The following is a 20,215-nucleotide window of genomic DNA, read 5'->3' as shown; positions in this document are numbered from 1 at the left end:
GGACACTTCCGCTTTATGGGACACACGATGGAAAGTGGACTCAATTCCCAGACCTAACTCTTACCTGTTTGGTATTCTGACGCTCGATTGTAAAATATGGCCAGCTGGTAAAAATGACAAAGGGCACTCCAGCGCTGGTCCTTTGGCTGCAGGCGGCGTGTCAGCGGCCTAAAACAGCAAGAAATAGCGAGAGAAATAAAGTGAGAAGCAAGCACCTTTTCAATTGGGCTCTCGGGTCTATGGGACTGGCGTGCAGCCTCTTGATCACAAGCGCAGGTCCAGCGTGAAAGGGCGTGGCAGTGGAGTCACTCTGCTATTAATACCTGGTTGGCCAATCCTCGTTGCAATGGATGGCCATCTGCAGCTTTACTTGTAGCTCCACTGAAGGTATTTTGTTTTGGGCAAAGGGGTGAGATTGTGATTTCCTCTGCGGCAGATGAAGAGAAAGGGCTTTATGCACTACAGGTCCCTGGACAGCCAAGCAAGTGTGAGCCGGAGACTGTGCTTCAGCTCTGAAGCAGTGTATCGAGAGCCTTCGAGGAGGAGGGGAATTAGCTCAGATGGTAGAGGGCTCGCTTAGCATGCGAGAGGTAGCGGGATCGATGCCCGCATTCTCCAGCAAGACGCTTTTTCTTCATTTTCACTATTTTATTCAAAACTCGCCAATCGTCGCAAATAAAGTCATGTGCTCGCTTCTGTTTTTTTTACTATCATCCTAAAAGTCTTCCGTCCACTTTCTGCTATCCCAAAGAGTCATCCGCGCGAGGGCCGGCAACAGGCGTGATACTGTGCAACAGGCGCATTGCATGGCATTGGTGACATATTCAGGAAATTCCACTTTGATGCCACCCAGGGCTGTTAACCTTTTATTTCATTTCAATATGATGCTTCGAATAATTGGTTCAAAGTGCGCAGCCTTTGCTCTTTTATTTCGTTTTCATCGGAGCAGGTCGGAGCTGGCAGAAGAGTGAGCCCTGTCTGCAGGAGCTCTGATTCCAGAAAGCATATTTTCCCTGTCTTTCTTACCACTCATCTGTGTCTCTTCGCTGACATGAGGGGTTGCTACACTCTGCAGTCTCCCGGCATTTAAAGTCTGCTACCAGCAGAGCACGTTCTGGACTTCACAGCGCCCAGCAAAGTACTAGCCTGCGCCCACCCCCTACTACCTCAAAAACCTTTTGCATGCTTTGGCAGAAGTGTGAACAAAATGCCACGAACCACCCCAGATGGGACTCGAACCCACAATCCCTGGCTTAGGAGGCCAGTGCCTTATCCATTAGGCCACTGGGGCAACTCGACAGAGAAGGGGAAAGTTCTTTCTTTTCCTCTTCTCTCACTGGAGTCACGGGTACTGGCCCACTGAAAAGGGCAAGTTGGCTCACGTCCAAAGCTGCAGTGTCCCAGCACACGCGGGCAAAAGGCACCTGCTTGCACTCGGCTGGACACTTCCGCTTTATGGGACACACGATGGAAAGTGGACTCAATTCCCAGACCTAACTCTTACCTGTTTGGTATTCTGACGCTCGATTGTAAAATATGGCCAGCTGGTAAAAATGACAAAGGGCACTCCAGCGCTGGTCCTTTGGCTGCAGGCGGCGTGTCAGCGGCCTAAAACAGCAAGAAATAGCGAGAGAAATAAAGTGAGAAGCAAGCACCTTTTCAATTGGGCTCTCGGGTCTATGGGACTGGCGTGCAGCCTCTTGATCACAAGCGCAGGTCCAGCGTGAAAGGGCGTGGCAGTGGAGTCACTCTGCTATTAATACCTGGTTGGCCAATCCTCGTTGCAATGGATGGCCATCTGCAGCTTTACTTGTAGCTCCACTGAAGGTATTTTGTTTTGGGCAAAGGGGTGAGATTGTGATTTCCTCTGCCGCAGATGAAGAGAAAGGGCTTTATGCACTACAGGTCCCTGGACAGCCAAGCAAGTGTGAGCCGGAGACTGTGCTTCAGCTCTGAAGCAGTGTATCGAGAGCCTTCGAGGAGGAGGGGAATTAGCTCAGATGGTAGAGCGCTCGCTTAGCATGCGAGAGGTAGCGGGATCGATGCCCGCATTCTCCAGCAAGACGCTTTTTCTTCATTTTCACTATTTTATTCAAAACTCGCCAATCGTCGCAAATAAAGTCATGTGCTCGCTTCTGTTTTTTTTACTATCATCCTAAAAGTCTTCCGTCCACTTTCTGCTATCCCAAAGAGTCATCCGCGCGAGGGCCGGCAACAGGCGTGATACTGTGCAACAGGCGCATTGCATGGCATTGGTGACATATTCAGGAAATTCCACTTTGATGCCACCCAGGGCTGTTAACCTTTTATTTCATTTCAATACGATGCTTCGAATAATTGGTTCAAAGTGCGCAGCCTTTGCTCTTTTATTTCGTTTTCATCGGAGCAGGTCGGAGCTGGCAGAAGAGTGAGCCCTGTCTGCAGGAGCTCTGATTCCAGAAAGCATATTTTCCCTGTCTTTCTTACCACTCATCTGTGTCTCTTCGCTGACATGAGGCGTTGCTACACTCTGCAGTCTCCCGGCATTTAAAGTCTGCTACCAGCAGAGCACGTTCTGGACTTCACAGCGCCCAGCAAAGTACTAGCCTGCGCCCACCCCCTACTACCGCAAAAACCTTTTGCATGCTTTGGCAGAAGTGTGAACAAAATGCCACGAACCACCCCAGATGGGACTCGAACCCACAATCCCTGGCTTAGGAGGCCAGTGCCTTATGCATTAGGCCACTGGGGCCACTCGACAGAAAAGGGGAAAGTTCTTTCTTTTCCTCTTCTCTCACTGGAGTCACGGGTACTGGCCCACTGAAAAGGGCAAGTTGGCTCACGTCCAAAGCTGCAGTGTCCCAGCACACGCGGGCAAAAGGCACCTGCTTGCACTCGGCTGGACACTTCCGCTTTATGGGACACACGATGGAAAGTGGACTCAATTCCCAGACCTAACTCTTACCTGTTTGGTATTCTGACGCTCGATTGTAAAATATGGCCAGCTGGTAAAAATGACAAAGGGCACTCCAGCGCTGGTCCTTTGGCTGCAGGCGGCGTGTCAGCGGCCTAAAACAGCAAGAAATAGCGAGAGAAATAAAGTGAGAAGCAAGCACCTTTTCAATTGGGCTCTCGGGTCTATGGGACTGGCGTGCAGCCTCTTGATCACAAGCGCAGGTCCAGCGTGAAAGGGCGTGGCAGTGGAGTCACTCTGCTATTAATACCTGGTTGGCCAATCCTCGTTGCAATGGATGGCCATCTGCAGCTTTACTTGTAGCTCCACTGAAGGTATTTTGTTTTGGGCAAAGGGGTGAGATTGTGATTTCCTCTGCGGCAGATGAAGAGAAAGGGCTTTATGCACTACAGGTCCCTGGACAGCCAAGCAAGTGTGAGCCGGAGACTGTGCTTCAGCTCTGAAGCAGTGTATCGAGAGCCTTCGAGGAGGAGGGGAATTAGCTCAGATGGTAGAGCGCTCGCTTAGCATGCGAGAGGTAGCGGGATCGATGCCCGCATTCTCCAGCAAGACGCTTTTACTTCATTTTCACTATTTTATTCAAAACTCGCCAATCGTCGCAAATAAAGTCATGTGCTCGCTTCTGTTTTTTTTACTATCATCCTAAAAGTCTTCCGTCCACTTTCTGCTATCCCAAAGAGTCATCCGCGCGAGGGCCGGCAACAGGCGTGATACTGTGCAACAGGCGCATTGCATGGCATTGGTGACATATTCAGGAAATTCCACTTTGATGCCACCCAGGGCTGTTAACCTTTTATTTCATTTCAATACGATGCTTCGAATAATTGGTTCAAAGTGCGCAGCCTTTGCTCTTTTATTTCGTTTTCATCGGAGCAGGTCGGAGCTGGCAGAAGAGTGAGCCCTGTCTGCAGGAGCTCTGATTCCAGGAAGCATATTTTCCCTGTCTTTCTTACCACTCATCTGTGTCTCTTCGCTGACATGAGGCGTTGCTACACTCTGCAGTCTCCCGGCATTTAAAGTCTGCTACCAGCAGAGCACGTTCTGGACTTCACAGCGCCCAGCAAAGTACTAGCCTGCGCCCACCCCCTACTACCGCAAAAACCTTTTGCATGCTTTGGCAGAAGTGTGAACAAAATGCCACGAACCACCCCAGATGGGACTCGAACCCACAATCCCTGGCTTAGGAGGCCAGTGCCTTATCCATTAGGCCACTGGGGCCACTCGACAGAGAAGGGGAAAGTTCTTTCTTTTCCTCTTCTCTCACTGGAGTCACGGGTACTGGCCCACTGAAAAGGGCAAGTTGGCTCACGTCCAAAGCTGCAGTGTCCCAGCACACGCGGGCAAAAGGCACCTGCTTGCACTCGGCTGGACACTTCCGCTTTATGGGACACACGATGGAAAGTGGACTCAATTCCCAGACCTAACTCTTACCTGTTTGGTATTCTGACGCTCGATTGTAAAATATGGCCAGCTGGTAAAAATGACAAAGGGCGCTCCAGCGCTGGTCCTTTGGCTGCAGGCGGCGTGTCAGCGGCCTAAAACAGCAAGAAATAGCGAGAGAAATAAAGTGAGAAGCAAGCACCTTTTCAATTGGGCTCTCGGGTCTATGGGACTGGCGTGCAGCCTCTTGATCACAAGCGCAGGTCCAGCGTGAAAGGGCGTGGCAGTGGAGTCACTCTGCTATTAATACCTGGTTGGCCAATCCTCGTTGCAATGGATGGCCATCTGCAGCTTTACTTGTAGCTCCACTGAAGGTATTTTGTTTTGGGCAAAGGGGTGAGATTGTGATTTCCTCTGCGGCAGATGAAGAGAAAGGGCTTTATGCACTACAGGTCCCTGGACAGCCAAGCAAGTGTGAGCCGGAGACTGTGCTTCAGCTCTGAAGCAGTGTATCGAGAGCCTTCGAGGAGGAGGGGAATTAGCTCAGATGGTAGAGCGCTCGCTTAGCATGCGAGAGGTAGCGGGATCGATGCCCGCATTCTCCAGCAAGACGCTTTTACTTCATTTTCACTATTTTATTCAAAACTCGCCAATCGTCGCAAATAAAGTCATGTGCTCGCTTCTGTTTTTTTTACTATCATCCTAAAAGTCTTCCGTCCACTTTCTGCTATCCCAAAGAGTCATCCGCGCGAGGGCCGGCAACAGGCGTGATACTGTGCAACAGGCGCATTGCATGGCATTGGTGACATATTCAGGAAATTCCACTTTGATGCCACCCAGGGCTGTTAACCTTTTATTTCATTTCAATACGATGCTTCGAATAATTGGTTCAAAGTGCGCAGCCTTTGCTCTTTTATTTCGTTTTCATCGGAGCAGGTCGGAGCTGGCAGAAGAGTGAGCCCTGTCTGCAGGAGCTCTGATTCCAGAAAGCATATTTTCCCTGTCTTTCTTACCACTCATCTGTGTCTCTTCGCTGACATGAGGCGTTGCTACACTCTGCAGTCTCCCGGCATTTAAAGTCTGCTACCAGCAGAGCACGTTCTGGACTTCACAGCGCCCAGCAAAGTACTAGCCTGCGCCCACCCCCTACTACCGCAAAAACCTTTTGCATGCTTTGGCAGAAGTGTGAACAAAATGCCACGAACCACCCCAGATGGGACTCGAACCCACAATCCCTGGCTTAGGAGGCCAGTGCCTTATCCATTAGGCCACTGGGGCCACTCGACAGAGAAGGGGAAAGTTCTTTCTTTTCCTCTTCTCTCACTGGAGTCACGGGTACTGGCCCACTGAAAAGGGCAAGTTGGCTCACGTCCAAAGCTGCAGTGTCCCAGCACACGCGGGCAAAAGGCACCTGCTTGCACTCGGCTGGACACTTCCGCTTTATGGGACACACGATGGAAAGTGGACTCAATTCCCAGACCTAACTCTTACCTGTTTGGTATTCTGACGCTCGATTGTAAAATATGGCCAGCTGGTAAAAATGACAAAGGGCACTCCAGCGCTGGTCCTTTGGCTGCAGGCGGCGTGTCAGCGGCCTAAAACAGCAAGAAATAGCGAGAGAAATAAAGTGAGAAGCAAGCACCTTTTCAATTGGGCTCTCGGGTCTATGGGACTGGCGTGCAGCCTCTTGATCACAAGCGCAGGTCCAGCGTGAAAGGGCGTGGCAGTGGAGTCACTCTGCTATTAATACCTGGTTGGCCAATCCTCATTGCAATGGATGGCCATCTGCAGCTTTACTTGTAGCTCCACTGAAGGTATTTTGTTTTGGGCAAAGGGGTGAGATTGTGATTTCCTCTGCGGCAGATGAAGAGAAAGGGCTTTATGCACTACAGGTCCCTGGACAGCCAAGCAAGTGTGAGCCGGAGACTGTGCTTCAGCTCTGAAGCAGTGTATCGAGAGCCTTCGAGGAGGAGGGGAATTAGCTCAGATGGTAGAGCGCTCGCTTAGCATGCGAGAGGTAGCGGGATCGATGCCCGCATTCTCCAGCAAGACGCTTTTACTTCATTTTCACTATTTTATTCAAAACTCGCCAATCGTCGCAAGTAAAGTCATGTGCTCGCTTCTGTTTTTTTTACTATCATCCTAAAAGTCTTCCGTCCACTTTCTGCTATCCCAAAGAGTCATCCGCGCGAGGGCCGGCAACAGGCGTGATACTGTGCAACAGGCGCATTGCATGGCATTGGTGACATATTCAGGAAATTCCACTTTGATGCCACCCAGGGCTGTTAACCTTTTATTTCATTTCAATACGATGCTTCGAATAATTGGTTCAAAGTGCGCAGCCTTTGCTCTTTTATTTCGTTTTCATCGGAGCAGGTCGGAGCTGGCAGAAGAGTGAGCCCTGTCTGCAGGAGCTCTGATTCCAGAAAGCATATTTTCCCTGTCTTTCTTACCACTCATCTGTGTCTCTTCGCTGACATGAGGCGTTGCTACACTCTGCAGTCTCCCGGCATTTAAAGTCTGCTACCAGCAGAGCACGTTCTGGACTTCACAGCGCCCAGCAAAGTACTAGCCTGCGCCCACCCCCTACTACCGCAAAAACCTTTTGCATGCTTTGGCAGAAGTGTGAACAAAATGCCACGAACCACCCCAGATGGGACTCGAACCCACAATCCCTGGCTTAGGAGGCCAGTGCCTTATCCATTAGGCCACTGGGGCCACTCGACAGAGAAGGGGAAAGTTCTTTCTTTTCCTCTTCTCTCACTGGAGTCACGGGTACTGGCCCACTGAAAAGGGCAAGTTGGCTCACGTCCAAAGCTGCAGTGTCCCAGCACACGCGGGCAAAAGGCACCTGCTTGCACTCGGCTGGACACTTCCGCTTTATGGGACACACGATGGAAAGTGGACTCAATTCCCAGACCTAACTCTTACCTGTTTGGTATTCTGACGCTCGATTGTAAAATATGGCCAGCTGGTAAAAATGACAAAGGGCACTCCAGCGCTGGTCCTTTGGCTGCAGGCGGCGTGTCAGCGGCCTAAAACAGCAAGAAATAGCGAGAGAAATAAAGTGAGAAGCAAGCACCTTTTCAATTGGGCTCTCGGGTCTATGGGACTGGCGTGCAGCCTCTTGATCACAAGCGCAGGTCCAGCGTGAAAGGGCGTGGCAGTGGAGTCACTCTGCTATTAATACCTGGTTGGCCAATCCTCGTTGCAATGGATGGCCATCTGCAGCTTTACTTGTAGCTCCACTGAAGGTATTTTGTTTTGGGCAAAGGGGTGAGATTGTGATTTCCTCTGCGGCAGATGAAGAGAAAGGGCTTTATGCACTACAGGTCCCTGGACAGCCAAGCAAGTGTGAGCCGGAGACTGTGCTTCAGCTCTGAAGCAGTGTATCGAGAGCCTTCGAGGAGGAGGGGAATTAGCTCAGATGGTAGAGCGCTCGCTTAGCATGCGAGAGGTAGCGGGATCGATGCCCGCATTCTCCAGCAAGACGCTTTTACTTCATTTTCACTATTTTATTCAAAACTCGCCAATCGTCGCAAATAAAGTCATGTGCTCGCTTCTGTTTTTTTTACTATCATCCTAAAAGTCTTCCGTCCACTTTCTGCTATCCCAAAGAGTCATCCGCGCGAGGGCCGGCAACAGGCGTGATACTGTGCAACAGGCGCATTGCATGGCATTGGTGACATATTCAGGAAATTCCACTTTGATGCCACCCAGGGCTGTTAACCTTTTATTTCATTTCAATACGATGCTTCGAATAATTGGTTCAAAGTGCGCAGCCTTTGCTCTTTTATTTCGTTTTCATCGGAGCAGGTCGGAGCTGGCAGAAGAGTGAGCCCTGTCTGCAGGAGCTCTGATTCCAGAAAGCATATTTTCCCTGTCTTTCTTACCACTCATCTGTGTCTCTTCGCTGACATGAGGGGTTGCTACACTCTGCAGTCTCCCGGCATTTAAAGTCTGCTACCAGCAGAGCACGTTCTGGACTTCACAGCGCCCAGCAAAGTACTAGCCTGCGCCCACCCCCTACTACCGCAAAAACCTTTTGCATGCTTTGGCAGAAGTGTGAACAAAATGCCACGAACCACCCCAGATGGGACTCGAACCCACAATCCCTGGCTTAGGAGGCCAGTGCCTTATCCATTAGGCCACTGGGGCCACTCGACAGAGAAGGGGAAAGTTCTTTCTTTTCCTCTTCTCTCACTGGAGTCACGGGTACTGGCCCACTGAAAAGGGCAAGTTGGCTCACGTCCAAAGCTGCAGTGTCCCAGCACACGCGGGCAAAAGGCACCTGCTTGCACTCGGCTGGACACTTCCGCTTTATGGGACACACGATGGAAAGTGGACTCAATTCCCAGACCTAACTCTTACCTGTTTGGTATTCTGACGCTCGATTGTAAAATATGGCCAGCTGGTAAAAATGACAAAGGGCACTCCAGCGCTGGTCCTTTGGCTGCAGGCGGCGTGTCAGCGGCCTAAAACAGCAAGAAATAGCGAGAGAAATAAAGTGAGAAGCAAGCACCTTTTCAATTGGGCTCTCGGGTCTATGGGACTGGCGTGCAGCCTCTTGATCACAAGCGCAGGTCCAGCGTGAAAGGGCGTGGCAGTGGAGTCACTCTGCTATTAATACCTGGTTGGCCAATCCTCGTTGCAATGGATGGCCATCTGCAGCTTTACTTGTAGCTCCACTGAAGGTATTTTGTTTTGGGCAAAGGGGTGAGATTGTGATTTCCTCTGCGGCAGATGAAGAGAAAGGGCTTTATGCACTACAGGTCCCTGGACAGCCAAGCAAGTGTGAGCCGGAGACTGTGCTTCAGCTCTGAAGCAGTGTATCGAGAGCCTTCGAGGAGGAGGGGAATTAGCTCAGATGGTAGAGCGCTCGCTTAGCATGCGAGAGGTAGCGGGATCGATGCCCGCATTCTCCAGCAAGACGCTTTTACTTCATTTTCACTATTTTATTCAAAACTCGCCAATCGTCGCAAATAAAGTCATGTGCTCGCTTCTGTTTTTTTTACTATCATCCTAAAAGTCTTCCGTCCACTTTCTGCTATCCCAAAGAGTCATCCGCGCGAGGGCCGGCAACAGGCGTGATACTGTGCAACAGGCGCATTGCATGGCATTGGTGACATATTCAGGAAATTCCACTTTGATGCCACCCAGGGCTGTTAACCTTTTATTTCATTTCAATACGATGCTTCGAATAATTGGTTCAAAGTGCGCAGCCTTTGCTCTTTTATTTCGTTTTCATCGGAGCAGGTCGGAGCTGGCAGAAGAGTGAGCCCTGTCTGCAGGAGCTCTGATTCCAGGAAGCATATTTTCCCTGTCTTTCTTACCACTCATCTGTGTCTCTTCGCTGACATGAGGCGTTGCTACACTCTGCAGTCTCCCGGCATTTAAAGTCTGCTACCAGCAGAGCACGTTCTGGACTTCACAGCGCCCAGCAAAGTACTAGCCTGCGCCCACCCCCTACTACCGCAAAAACCTTTTGCATGCTTTGGCAGAAGTGTGAACAAAATGCCACGAACCACCCCAGATGGGACTCGAACCCACAATCCCTGGCTTAGGAGGCCAGTGCCTTATCCATTAGGCCACTGGGGCCACTCGACAGAGAAGGGGAAAGTTCTTTCTTTTCCTCTTCTCTCACTGGAGTCACGGGTACTGGCCCACTGAAAAGGGCAAGTTGGCTCACGTCCAAAGCTGCAGTGTCCCAGCACACGCGGGCAAAAGGCACCTGCTTGCACTCGGCTGGACACTTCCGCTTTATGGGACACACGATGGAAAGTGGACTCAATTCCCAGACCTAACTCTTACCTGTTTGGTATTCTGACGCTCGATTGTAAAATATGGCCAGCTGGTAAAAATGACAAAGGGCGCTCCAGCGCTGGTCCTTTGGCTGCAGGCGGCGTGTCAGCGGCCTAAAACAGCAAGAAATAGCGAGAGAAATAAAGTGAGAAGCAAGCACCTTTTCAATTGGGCTCTCGGGTCTATGGGACTGGCGTGCAGCCTCTTGATCACAAGCGCAGGTCCAGCGTGAAAGGGCGTGGCAGTGGAGTCACTCTGCTATTAATACCTGGTTGGCCAATCCTCGTTGCAATGGATGGCCATCTGCAGCTTTACTTGTAGCTCCACTGAAGGTATTTTGTTTTGGGCAAAGGGGTGAGATTGTGATTTCCTCTGCGGCAGATGAAGAGAAAGGGCTTTATGCACTACAGGTCCCTGGACAGCCAAGCAAGTGTGAGCCGGAGACTGTGCTTCAGCTCTGAAGCAGTGTATCGAGAGCCTTCGAGGAGGAGGGGAATTAGCTCAGATGGTAGAGCGCTCGCTTAGCATGCGAGAGGTAGCGGGATCGATGCCCGCATTCTCCAGCAAGACGCTTTTACTTCATTTTCACTATTTTATTCAAAACTCGCCAATCGTCGCAAATAAAGTCATGTGCTCGCTTCTGTTTTTTTTACTATCATCCTAAAAGTCTTCCGTCCACTTTCTGCTATCCCAAAGAGTCATCCGCGCGAGGGCCGGCAACAGGCGTGATACTGTGCAACAGGCGCATTGCATGGCATTGGTGACATATTCAGGAAATTCCACTTTGATGCCACCCAGGGCTGTTAACCTTTTATTTCATTTCAATACGATGCTTCGAATAATTGGTTCAAAGTGCGCAGCCTTTGCTCTTTTATTTCGTTTTCATCGGAGCAGGTCGGAGCTGGCAGAAGAGTGAGCCCTGTCTGCAGGAGCTCTGATTCCAGAAAGCATATTTTCCCTGTCTTTCTTACCACTCATCTGTGTCTCTTCGCTGACATGAGGCGTTGCTACACTCTGCAGTCTCCCGGCATTTAAAGTCTGCTACCAGCAGAGCACGTTCTGGACTTCACAGCGCCCAGCAAAGTACTAGCCTGCGCCCACCCCCTACTACCGCAAAAACCTTTTGCATGCTTTGGCAGAAGTGTGAACAAAATGCCACGAACCACCCCAGATGGGACTCGAACCCACAATCCCTGGCTTAGGAGGCCAGTGCCTTATCCATTAGGCCACTGGGGCCACTCGACAGAGAAGGGGAAAGTTCTTTCTTTTCCTCTTCTCTCACTGGAGTCACGGGTACTGGCCCACTGAAAAGGGCAAGTTGGCTCACGTCCAAAGCTGCAGTGTCCCAGCACACGCGGGCAAAAGGCACCTGCTTGCACTCGGCTGGACACTTCCGCTTTATGGGACACACGATGGAAAGTGGACTCAATTCCCAGACCTAACTCTTACCTGTTTGGTATTCTGACGCTCGATTGTAAAATATGGCCAGCTGGTAAAAATGACAAAGGGCACTCCAGCGCTGGTCCTTTGGCTGCAGGCGGCGTGTCAGCGGCCTAAAACAGCAAGAAATAGCGAGAGAAATAAAGTGAGAAGCAAGCACCTTTTCAATTGGGCTCTCGGGTCTATGGGACTGGCGTGCAGCCTCTTGATCACAAGCGCAGGTCCAGCGTGAAAGGGCGTGGCAGTGGAGTCACTCTGCTATTAATACCTGGTTGGCCAATCCTCATTGCAATGGATGGCCATCTGCAGCTTTACTTGTAGCTCCACTGAAGGTATTTTGTTTTGGGCAAAGGGGTGAGATTGTGATTTCCTCTGCGGCAGATGAAGAGAAAGGGCTTTATGCACTACAGGTCCCTGGACAGCCAAGCAAGTGTGAGCCGGAGACTGTGCTTCAGCTCTGAAGCAGTGTATCGAGAGCCTTCGAGGAGGAGGGGAATTAGCTCAGATGGTAGAGCGCTCGCTTAGCATGCGAGAGGTAGCGGGATCGATGCCCGCATTCTCCAGCAAGACGCTTTTACTTCATTTTCACTATTTTATTCAAAACTCGCCAATCGTCGCAAGTAAAGTCATGTGCTCGCTTCTGTTTTTTTTACTATCATCCTAAAAGTCTTCCGTCCACTTTCTGCTATCCCAAAGAGTCATCCGCGCGAGGGCCGGCAACAGGCGTGATACTGTGCAACAGGCGCATTGCATGGCATTGGTGACATATTCAGGAAATTCCACTTTGATGCCACCCAGGGCTGTTAACCTTTTATTTCATTTCAATACGATGCTTCGAATAATTGGTTCAAAGTGCGCAGCCTTTGCTCTTTTATTTCGTTTTCATCGGAGCAGGTCGGAGCTGGCAGAAGAGTGAGCCCTGTCTGCAGGAGCTCTGATTCCAGAAAGCATATTTTCCCTGTCTTTCTTACCACTCATCTGTGTCTCTTCGCTGACATGAGGCGTTGCTACACTCTGCAGTCTCCCGGCATTTAAAGTCTGCTACCAGCAGAGCACGTTCTGGACTTCACAGCGCCCAGCAAAGTACTAGCCTGCGCCCACCCCCTACTACCGCAAAAACCTTTTGCATGCTTTGGCAGAAGTGTGAACAAAATGCCACGAACCACCCCAGATGGGACTCGAACCCACAATCCCTGGCTTAGGAGGCCAGTGCCTTATCCATTAGGCCACTGGGGCCACTCGACAGAGAAGGGGAAAGTTCTTTCTTTTCCTCTTCTCTCACTGGAGTCACGGGTACTGGCCCACTGAAAAGGGCAAGTTGGCTCACGTCCAAAGCTGCAGTGTCCCAGCACACGCGGGCAAAAGGCACCTGCTTGCACTCGGCTGGACACTTCCGCTTTATGGGACACACGATGGAAAGTGGACTCAATTCCCAGACCTAACTCTTACCTGTTTGGTATTCTGACGCTCGATTGTAAAATATGGCCAGCTGGTAAAAATGACAAAGGGCACTCCAGCGCTGGTCCTTTGGCTGCAGGCGGCGTGTCAGCGGCCTAAAACAGCAAGAAATAGCGAGAGAAATAAAGTGAGAAGCAAGCACCTTTTCAATTGGGCTCTCGGGTCTATGGGACTGGCGTGCAGCCTCTTGATCACAAGCGCAGGTCCAGCGTGAAAGGGCGTGGCAGTGGAGTCACTCTGCTATTAATACCTGGTTGGCCAATCCTCGTTGCAATGGATGGCCATCTGCAGCTTTACTTGTAGCTCCACTGAAGGTATTTTGTTTTGGGCAAAGGGGTGAGATTGTGATTTCCTCTGCGGCAGATGAAGAGAAAGGGCTTTATGCACTACAGGTCCCTGGACAGCCAAGCAAGTGTGAGCCGGAGACTGTGCTTCAGCTCTGAAGCAGTGTATCGAGAGCCTTCGAGGAGGAGGGGAATTAGCTCAGATGGTAGAGCGCTCGCTTAGCATGCGAGAGGTAGCGGGATCGATGCCCGCATTCTCCAGCAAGACGCTTTTACTTCATTTTCACTATTTTATTCAAAACTCGCCAATCGTCGCAAATAAAGTCATGTGCTCGCTTCTGTTTTTTTTACTATCATCCTAAAAGTCTTCCGTCCACTTTCTGCTATCCCAAAGAGTCATCCGCGCGAGGGCCGGCAACAGGCGTGATACTGTGCAACAGGCGCATTGCATGGCATTGGTGACATATTCAGGAAATTCCACTTTGATGCCACCCAGGGCTGTTAACCTTTTATTTCATTTCAATACGATGCTTCGAATAATTGGTTCAAAGTGCGCAGCCTTTGCTCTTTTATTTCGTTTTCATCGGAGCAGGTCGGAGCTGGCAGAAGAGTGAGCCCTGTCTGCAGGAGCTCTGATTCCAGAAAGCATATTTTCCCTGTCTTTCTTACCACTCATCTGTGTCTCTTCGCTGACATGAGGCGTTGCTACACTCTGCAGTCTCCCGGCATTTAAAGTCTGCTACCAGCAGAGCACGTTCTGGACTTCACAGCGCCCAGCAAAGTACTAGCCTGCGCCCACCCCCTACTACCGCAAAAACCTTTTGCATGCTTTGGCAGAAGTGTGAACAAAATGCCACGAACCACCCCAGATGGGACTCGAACCCACAATCCCTGGCTTAGGAGGCCAGTGCCTTATCCATTAGGCCACTGGGGCCACTCGACAGAGAAGGGGAAAGTTCTTTCTTTTCCTCTTCTCTCACTGGAGTCACGGGTACTGGCCCACTGAAAAGGGCAAGTTGGCTCACGTCCAAAGCTGCAGTGTCCCAGCACACGCGGGCAAAAGGCACCTGCTTGCACTCGGCTGGACACTTCCGCTTTATGGGACACACGATGGAAAGTGGACTCAATTCCCAGACCTAACTCTTACCTGTTTGGTATTCTGACGCTCGATTGTAAAATATGGCCAGCTGGTAAAAATGACAAAGGGCACTCCAGCGCTGGTCCTTTGGCTGCAGGCGGCGTGTCAGCGGCCTAAAACAGCAAGAAATAGCGAGAGAAATAAAGTGAGAAGCAAGCACCTTTTCAATTGGGCTCTCGGGTCTATGGGACTGGCGTGCAGCCTCTTGATCACAAGCGCAGGTCCAGCGTGAAAGGGCGTGGCAGTGGAGTCACTCTGCTATTAATACCTGGTTGGCCAATCCTCGTTGCAATGGATGGCCATCTGCAGCTTTACTTGTAGCTCCACTGAAGGTATTTTGTTTTGGGCAAAGGGGTGAGATTGTGATTTCCTCTGCGGCAGATGAAGAGAAAGGGCTTTATGCACTACAGGTCCCTGGACAGCCAAGCAAGTGTGAGCCGGAGACTGTGCTTCAGCTCTGAAGCAGTGTATCGAGAGCCTTCGAGGAGGAGGGGAATTAGCTCAGATGGTAGAGCGCTCGCTTAGCATGCGAGAGGTAGCGGGATCGATGCCCGCATTCTCCAGCAAGACGCTTTTACTTCATTTTCACTATTTTATTCAAAACTCGCCAATCGTCGCAAGTAAAGTCATGTGCTCGCTTCTGTTTTTTTTACTATCATCCTAAAAGTCTTCCGTCCACTTTCTGCTATCCCAAAGAGTCATCCGCGCGAGGGCCGGCAACAGGCGTGATACTGTGCAACAGGCGCATTGCATGGCATTGGTGACATATTCAGGAAATTCCACTTTGATGCCACCCAGGGCTGTTAACCTTTTATTTCATTTCAATACGATGCTTCGAATAATTGGTTCAAAGTGCGCAGCCTTTGCTCTTTTATTTCGTTTTCATCGGAGCAGGTCGGAGCTGGCAGAAGAGTGAGCCCTGTCTGCAGGAGCTCTGATTCCAGAAAGCATATTTTCCCTGTCTTTCTTACCACTCATCTGTGCCTCTTCGCTGACATGAGGCGTTGCTACACTCTGCAGTCTCCCGGCATTTAAAGTCTGCTACCAGCAGAGCACGTTCTGGACTTCACAGCGCCCAGCAAAGTACTAGCCTGCGCCCACCCCCTACTACCGCAAAAACCTTTTGCATGCTTTGGCAGAAGTGTGAACAAAATGCCACGAACCACCCCAGATGGGACTCGAACCCACAATCCCTGGCTTAGGAGGCCAGTGCCTTATCAATTAGGCCACTGGGGCCACTAGACAGAGAAGGGGAAAGTTCTTTCTTTTCCTCTTCTCTCACTGGAGTCACGGGTACTGGCCCACTGAAAAGGGCAAGTTGGCTCACGTCCAAAGCTGCAGTGTCCCAGCACACGCGGGCAAAAGGCACCTGCTTGCACTCGGCTGGACACTTCCGCTTTATGGGACACACGATGGAAAGTGGACTCAATTCCCAGACCTAACTCTTACCTGTTTGGTATTCTGACGCTCGATTGTAAAATATGGCCAGCTGGTAAAAATGACAAAGGGCACTCCAGCGCTGGTCCTTTGGCTGCAGGCGGCGTGTCAGCGGCCTAAAACAGCAAGAAATAGCGAGAGAAATAAAGTGAGAAGCAAGCACCTTTTCAATTGGGCTCTCGGGTCTATGGGACTGGCGTGCAGCCTCTTGATCACAAGCGCAGGTCCAGCGTGAAAGGGCGTGGCAGTGGAGTCACTCTGCTATTAATACCTGGTTGGCCAATCCTCGTTGCAATGGATGGCCATCTGCAGCTTTACTTGTAGCTCCACTGAAGGTATTTTGTTTTGGGCAAAGGGGTGAGATTGTGATTTCCTCTGCGGCAGATGAAGAGAAAGGGCTTTATGCACTACAGGTCCCTGGACAGCCAAGCAAGTGTGAGCCGGAGACTGTGCTTCAGCTCTGAAGCAGTGTATCGAGAGCCTTCGAGGAGGAGGGGAATTAGCTCAGATGGTAGAGCGCTCGCTTAGCATGCGAGAGGTAGCAAGACGCTTTTTCTTCATTTTCACTATTTTATTCAAAACTCGCCAATCGTCGCAAATAAAGTCATGTGCTCGCTTCTGTTTTTTTTACTATCATCCTAAAAGTCTTCCGTCCACTTTCTGCTATCCCAAAGAGTCACCCGCGCGAGGGCCGGCAACAGGCGTGATACTGTGCAACAGGCGCATTGCATGGCATTGGTGACATATTCAGGAAATTCCACTTTGATGCCACCCAGGGCTGTTAACCTTTTATTTCATTTCAATACGATGCTTCGAATAATTGGTTCAAAGTGCGCAGCCTTTGCTCTTTTATTTCGTTTTCATCGGAGCAGGTCGGAGCTGGCAGAAGAGTGAGCCCTGTCTGCAGGAGCTCTGATTCCAGAAAGCATATTTTCCCTGTCTTTCTTACCACTCATCTGTGTCTCTTCGCTGACATGAGGCGTTGCTACACTCTGCAGTCTCCCGGCATTTAAAGTCTGCTACCAGCAGAGCACGTTCTGGACTTCACAGCGCCCAGCAAAGTACTAGCCTGCGCCCACCCCCTACTACCGCAAAAACCTTTTGCATGCTTTGGCAGAAGTGTGAACAAAATGCCACGAACCACCCCAGATGGGACTCGAACCCACAATCCCTGGCTTAGGAGGCCAGTGCCTTATCCATTAGGCCACTGGGGCAACTCGACAGAGAAGGGGAAAGTTCTTTCTTTTCCTCTTCTCTCACTGGAGTCACAGGTACTGGCCCACTGAAAAGGGCAAGTTGGCTCACGTCCAAAGCTGCAGTGTCCCAGCACACGCGGGCAAAAGGCACCTGCTTGCACTCGGCTGGACACTTCCGCTTTATGGGACACACGATGGAAAGTGGACTCAATTCCCAGACCTAACTCTTACCTGTTTGGTATTCTGACGCTCGATTGTAAAATATGGCCAGCTGGTCAAAATGACAAAGGGCACTCCAGCGCTGGTCCTTTGGCTGCAGGCGGCGTGTCAGCGGCCTAAAACAGCAAGAAATAGCGAGAGAAATAAAGTGAGAAGCAAGCACCTTTTCAATTGGGCTCTCGGGTCTATGGGACTGGCGTGCAGCCTCTTGATCACAAGCGCAGGTCCAGCGTGAAAGGGCGTGGCAGTGGAGTCACTCTGCTATTAATACCTGGTTGGCCAATCCTCGTTGCAATGGATGGCCATCTGCAGCTTTACTTGTAGCTCCACTGAAGGTATTTTGTTTTGGGCAAAGGGGTGAGATTGTGATTTCCTCTGCGGCAGATGAAGAGAAAGGGCTTTATGCACTACAGGTCCCTGGACAGCCAAGCAAGTGTGAGCCGGAGACTGTGCTTCAGCTCTGAAGCAGTGTATCGAGAGCCTTCGAGGAGGAGGGGAATTAGCTCAGATGGTAGAGCGCTCGCTTAGCATGCGAGAGGTAGCGGGATCGATGCCCGCATTCTCCAGCAAGACGCTTTTACTTCATTTTCACTATTTTATTCAAAACTCGCCAATCGTCGCAAGTAAAGTCATGTGCTCGCTTCTGTTTTTTTTACTATCATCCTAAAAGTCTTCCGTCCACTTTCTGCTATCCCAAAGAGTCATCCGCGCGAGGGCCGGCAACAGGCGTGATACTGTGCAACAGGCGCATTGCATGGCATTGGTGACATATTCAGGAAATTCCACTTTGATGCCACCCAGGGCTGTTAACCTTTTATTTCATTTCAATACGATGCTTCGAATAATTGGTTCAAAGTGCGCAGCCTTTGCTCTTTTATTTCGTTTTCATCGGAGCAGGTCGGAGCTGGCAGAAGAGTGAGCCCTGTCTGCAGGAGCTCTGATTCCAGAAAGCATATTTTCCCTGTCTTTCTTACCACTCATCTGTGTCTCTTCGCTGACATGAGGCGTTGCTACACTCTGCAGTCTCCCGGCATTTAAAGTCTGCTACCAGCAGAGCACGTTCTGGACTTCACAGCGCCCAGCAAAGTACTAGCCTGCGCCCACCCCCTACTACCGCAAAAACCTTTTGCATGCTTTGGCAGAAGTGTGAACAAAATGCCACGAACCACCCCAGATGGGACTCGAACCCACAATCCCTGGCTTAGGAGGCCAGTGCCTTATCCATTAGGCCACTGGGGCCACTCGACAGAGAAGGGGAAAGTTCTTTCTTTTCCTCTTCTCTCACTGGAGTCACGGGTACTGGCCCACTGAAAAGGGCAAGTTGGCTCACGTCCAAAGCTGCAGTGTCCCAGCACACGCGGGCAAAAGGCACCTGCTTGCACTCGGCTGGACACTTCCGCTTTATGGGACACACGATGGAAAGTGGACTCAATTCCCAGACCTAACTCTTACCTGTTTGGTATTCTGACGCTCGATTGTAAAATATGGCCAGCTGGTAAAAATGACAAAGGGCACTCCAGCGCTGGTCCTTTGGCTGCAGGCGGCGTGTCAGCGGCCTAAAACAGCAAGAAATAGCGAGAGAAATAAAGTGAGAAGCAAGCACCTTTTCAATTGGGCTCTCGGGTCTATGGGACTGGCGTGCAGCCTCTTGATCACAAGCGCAGGTCCAGCGTGAAAGGGCGTGGCAGTGGAGTCACTCTGCTATTAATACCTGGTTGGCCAATCCTCGTTGCAATGGATGGCCATCTGCAGCTTTACTTGTAGCTCCACTGAAGTTATTTTGTTTTGGGCAAAGGGGTGAGATTGTGATTTCCTCTGCGGCAGATGAAGAGAAAGGGCTTTATGCACTACAGGTCCCTGGACAGCCAAGCAAGTGTGAGCCGGAGACTGTGCTTCAGCTCTGAAGCAGTGTATCGAGAGCCTTCGAGGAGGAGGGGAATTAGCTCAGATGGTAGAGCGCTCGCTTAGCATGCGAGAGGTAGCGGGATCGATGCCCGCATTCTCCAGCAAGACGCTTTTTCTTCATTTTCACTATTTTATTCAAAACTCGCCAATCGTCGCAAATAAAGTCATGTGCTCGCTTCTGTTTTTTTTACTATCATCCTAAAAGTCTTCCGTCCACTTTCTGCTATCCCAAAGAGTCACCCGCGCGAGGGCCGGCAACAGGCGTGATACTGTGCAACAGGCGCATTGCATGGCATTGGTGACATATTCAGGAAATTCCACTTTGATGCCACCCAGGGCTGTTAACCTTTTATTTCATTTCAATACGATGCTTCGAATAATTGGTTCAAAGTGCGCAGCCTTTGCTCTTTTATTTCGTTTTCATCGGAGCAGGTCGGAGCTGGCAGAAGAGTGAGCCCTGTCTGCAGGAGCTCTGATTCCAGAAAGCATATTTTCCCTGTCTTTCTTACCACTCATCTGTGTCTCTTCGCTGACATGAGGCGTTGCTACACTCTGCAGTCTCCCGGCATTTAAAGTCTGCTACCAGCAGAGCACGTTCTGGACTTCACAGCGCCCAGCAAAGTACTAGCCTGCGCCCACCCCCTACTACCGCAAAAACCTTTTGCATGCTTTGGCAGAAGTGTGAACAAAATGCCACGAACCACCCCAGATGGGACTCGAACCCACAATTCCTGGCTTAGGAGGCCAGTGCCTTATCCATTAGGCCACTGGGGCAACTCGACAGAGAAGGGGAAAGTTCTTTCTTTTCCTCTTCTCTCACTGGAGTCACAGGTACTGGCCCACTGAAAAGGGCAAGTTGGCTCACGTCCAAAGCTGCAGTGTCCCAGCACACGCGGGCAAAAGGCACCTGCTTGCACTCGGCTGGACACTTCCGCTTTATGGGACACACGATGGAAAGTGGACTCAATTCCCAGACCTAACTCTTACCTGTTTGGTATTCTGA

General features: G+C 50.7%; 26 non-coding genes across 26 annotated transcripts; 12 read left to right on the top strand and 14 right to left on the bottom strand.

Annotated features, from left to right (window-relative positions):
* Nucleotides 1-1,218: 1,218 nt before the first annotated feature.
* TRNAR-CCU (transfer RNA arginine (anticodon CCU)) lies at nucleotides 1,219-1,291 on the bottom strand. Its single transcript has one exon. It is a non-coding gene; the product is annotated as a tRNA-Arg (tRNA).
* A 694-nt stretch (nucleotides 1,292-1,985) lies between these two features.
* On the top strand, nucleotides 1,986-2,058 carry TRNAA-AGC (transfer RNA alanine (anticodon AGC)). The gene has a single exon. It is a non-coding gene; the product is annotated as a tRNA-Ala (tRNA).
* A 600-nt stretch (nucleotides 2,059-2,658) lies between these two features.
* On the bottom strand, nucleotides 2,659-2,731 carry TRNAR-CCU (transfer RNA arginine (anticodon CCU)). The gene has a single exon. It is a non-coding gene; the product is annotated as a tRNA-Arg (tRNA).
* A 694-nt stretch (nucleotides 2,732-3,425) lies between these two features.
* Nucleotides 3,426-3,498, top strand: TRNAA-AGC (transfer RNA alanine (anticodon AGC)). Its single transcript has one exon. It is a non-coding gene; the product is annotated as a tRNA-Ala (tRNA).
* A 600-nt stretch (nucleotides 3,499-4,098) lies between these two features.
* Nucleotides 4,099-4,171, bottom strand: TRNAR-CCU (transfer RNA arginine (anticodon CCU)). Its single transcript has one exon. It is a non-coding gene; the product is annotated as a tRNA-Arg (tRNA).
* A 694-nt stretch (nucleotides 4,172-4,865) lies between these two features.
* On the top strand, nucleotides 4,866-4,938 carry TRNAA-AGC (transfer RNA alanine (anticodon AGC)). The gene has a single exon. It is a non-coding gene; the product is annotated as a tRNA-Ala (tRNA).
* Nucleotides 4,939-5,538: 600 nt separating this feature from the next.
* Nucleotides 5,539-5,611, bottom strand: TRNAR-CCU (transfer RNA arginine (anticodon CCU)). Its single transcript has one exon. It is a non-coding gene; the product is annotated as a tRNA-Arg (tRNA).
* Nucleotides 5,612-6,305: 694 nt separating this feature from the next.
* On the top strand, nucleotides 6,306-6,378 carry TRNAA-AGC (transfer RNA alanine (anticodon AGC)). Its single transcript has one exon. It is a non-coding gene; the product is annotated as a tRNA-Ala (tRNA).
* Nucleotides 6,379-6,978: 600 nt separating this feature from the next.
* TRNAR-CCU (transfer RNA arginine (anticodon CCU)) lies at nucleotides 6,979-7,051 on the bottom strand. Its single transcript has one exon. It is a non-coding gene; the product is annotated as a tRNA-Arg (tRNA).
* Nucleotides 7,052-7,745: 694 nt separating this feature from the next.
* Nucleotides 7,746-7,818, top strand: TRNAA-AGC (transfer RNA alanine (anticodon AGC)). Its single transcript has one exon. It is a non-coding gene; the product is annotated as a tRNA-Ala (tRNA).
* A 600-nt stretch (nucleotides 7,819-8,418) lies between these two features.
* On the bottom strand, nucleotides 8,419-8,491 carry TRNAR-CCU (transfer RNA arginine (anticodon CCU)). The gene has a single exon. It is a non-coding gene; the product is annotated as a tRNA-Arg (tRNA).
* A 694-nt stretch (nucleotides 8,492-9,185) lies between these two features.
* Nucleotides 9,186-9,258, top strand: TRNAA-AGC (transfer RNA alanine (anticodon AGC)). Its single transcript has one exon. It is a non-coding gene; the product is annotated as a tRNA-Ala (tRNA).
* Nucleotides 9,259-9,858: 600 nt separating this feature from the next.
* TRNAR-CCU (transfer RNA arginine (anticodon CCU)) lies at nucleotides 9,859-9,931 on the bottom strand. The gene has a single exon. It is a non-coding gene; the product is annotated as a tRNA-Arg (tRNA).
* A 694-nt stretch (nucleotides 9,932-10,625) lies between these two features.
* Nucleotides 10,626-10,698, top strand: TRNAA-AGC (transfer RNA alanine (anticodon AGC)). The gene has a single exon. It is a non-coding gene; the product is annotated as a tRNA-Ala (tRNA).
* Nucleotides 10,699-11,298: 600 nt separating this feature from the next.
* On the bottom strand, nucleotides 11,299-11,371 carry TRNAR-CCU (transfer RNA arginine (anticodon CCU)). The gene has a single exon. It is a non-coding gene; the product is annotated as a tRNA-Arg (tRNA).
* A 694-nt stretch (nucleotides 11,372-12,065) lies between these two features.
* TRNAA-AGC (transfer RNA alanine (anticodon AGC)) lies at nucleotides 12,066-12,138 on the top strand. The gene has a single exon. It is a non-coding gene; the product is annotated as a tRNA-Ala (tRNA).
* Nucleotides 12,139-12,738: 600 nt separating this feature from the next.
* On the bottom strand, nucleotides 12,739-12,811 carry TRNAR-CCU (transfer RNA arginine (anticodon CCU)). Its single transcript has one exon. It is a non-coding gene; the product is annotated as a tRNA-Arg (tRNA).
* Nucleotides 12,812-13,505: 694 nt separating this feature from the next.
* On the top strand, nucleotides 13,506-13,578 carry TRNAA-AGC (transfer RNA alanine (anticodon AGC)). Its single transcript has one exon. It is a non-coding gene; the product is annotated as a tRNA-Ala (tRNA).
* A 600-nt stretch (nucleotides 13,579-14,178) lies between these two features.
* Nucleotides 14,179-14,251, bottom strand: TRNAR-CCU (transfer RNA arginine (anticodon CCU)). The gene has a single exon. It is a non-coding gene; the product is annotated as a tRNA-Arg (tRNA).
* A 694-nt stretch (nucleotides 14,252-14,945) lies between these two features.
* TRNAA-AGC (transfer RNA alanine (anticodon AGC)) lies at nucleotides 14,946-15,018 on the top strand. Its single transcript has one exon. It is a non-coding gene; the product is annotated as a tRNA-Ala (tRNA).
* Nucleotides 15,019-15,618: 600 nt separating this feature from the next.
* TRNAR-CCU (transfer RNA arginine (anticodon CCU)) lies at nucleotides 15,619-15,691 on the bottom strand. The gene has a single exon. It is a non-coding gene; the product is annotated as a tRNA-Arg (tRNA).
* Nucleotides 15,692-17,033: 1,342 nt separating this feature from the next.
* On the bottom strand, nucleotides 17,034-17,106 carry TRNAR-CCU (transfer RNA arginine (anticodon CCU)). The gene has a single exon. It is a non-coding gene; the product is annotated as a tRNA-Arg (tRNA).
* Nucleotides 17,107-17,800: 694 nt separating this feature from the next.
* On the top strand, nucleotides 17,801-17,873 carry TRNAA-AGC (transfer RNA alanine (anticodon AGC)). Its single transcript has one exon. It is a non-coding gene; the product is annotated as a tRNA-Ala (tRNA).
* A 600-nt stretch (nucleotides 17,874-18,473) lies between these two features.
* Nucleotides 18,474-18,546, bottom strand: TRNAR-CCU (transfer RNA arginine (anticodon CCU)). The gene has a single exon. It is a non-coding gene; the product is annotated as a tRNA-Arg (tRNA).
* A 694-nt stretch (nucleotides 18,547-19,240) lies between these two features.
* Nucleotides 19,241-19,313, top strand: TRNAA-AGC (transfer RNA alanine (anticodon AGC)). Its single transcript has one exon. It is a non-coding gene; the product is annotated as a tRNA-Ala (tRNA).
* Nucleotides 19,314-19,913: 600 nt separating this feature from the next.
* TRNAR-CCU (transfer RNA arginine (anticodon CCU)) lies at nucleotides 19,914-19,986 on the bottom strand. The gene has a single exon. It is a non-coding gene; the product is annotated as a tRNA-Arg (tRNA).
* Between the last annotated feature and the right edge of the window lie 229 nt (nucleotides 19,987-20,215).

The sequence above is a fragment of the Ambystoma mexicanum genome, chromosome 5q, assembly GCF_040938575.1.
Source record: "Ambystoma mexicanum isolate Mex_15411 chromosome 5q, UKY_AmexF1_1, whole genome shotgun sequence".
Taxonomy (NCBI): domain Eukaryota; kingdom Metazoa; phylum Chordata; class Amphibia; order Caudata; family Ambystomatidae; genus Ambystoma; species Ambystoma mexicanum.
Note: the sequence above shows the minus strand (reverse complement) of the source record. Positions and strands in the feature narration are given on the sequence as shown.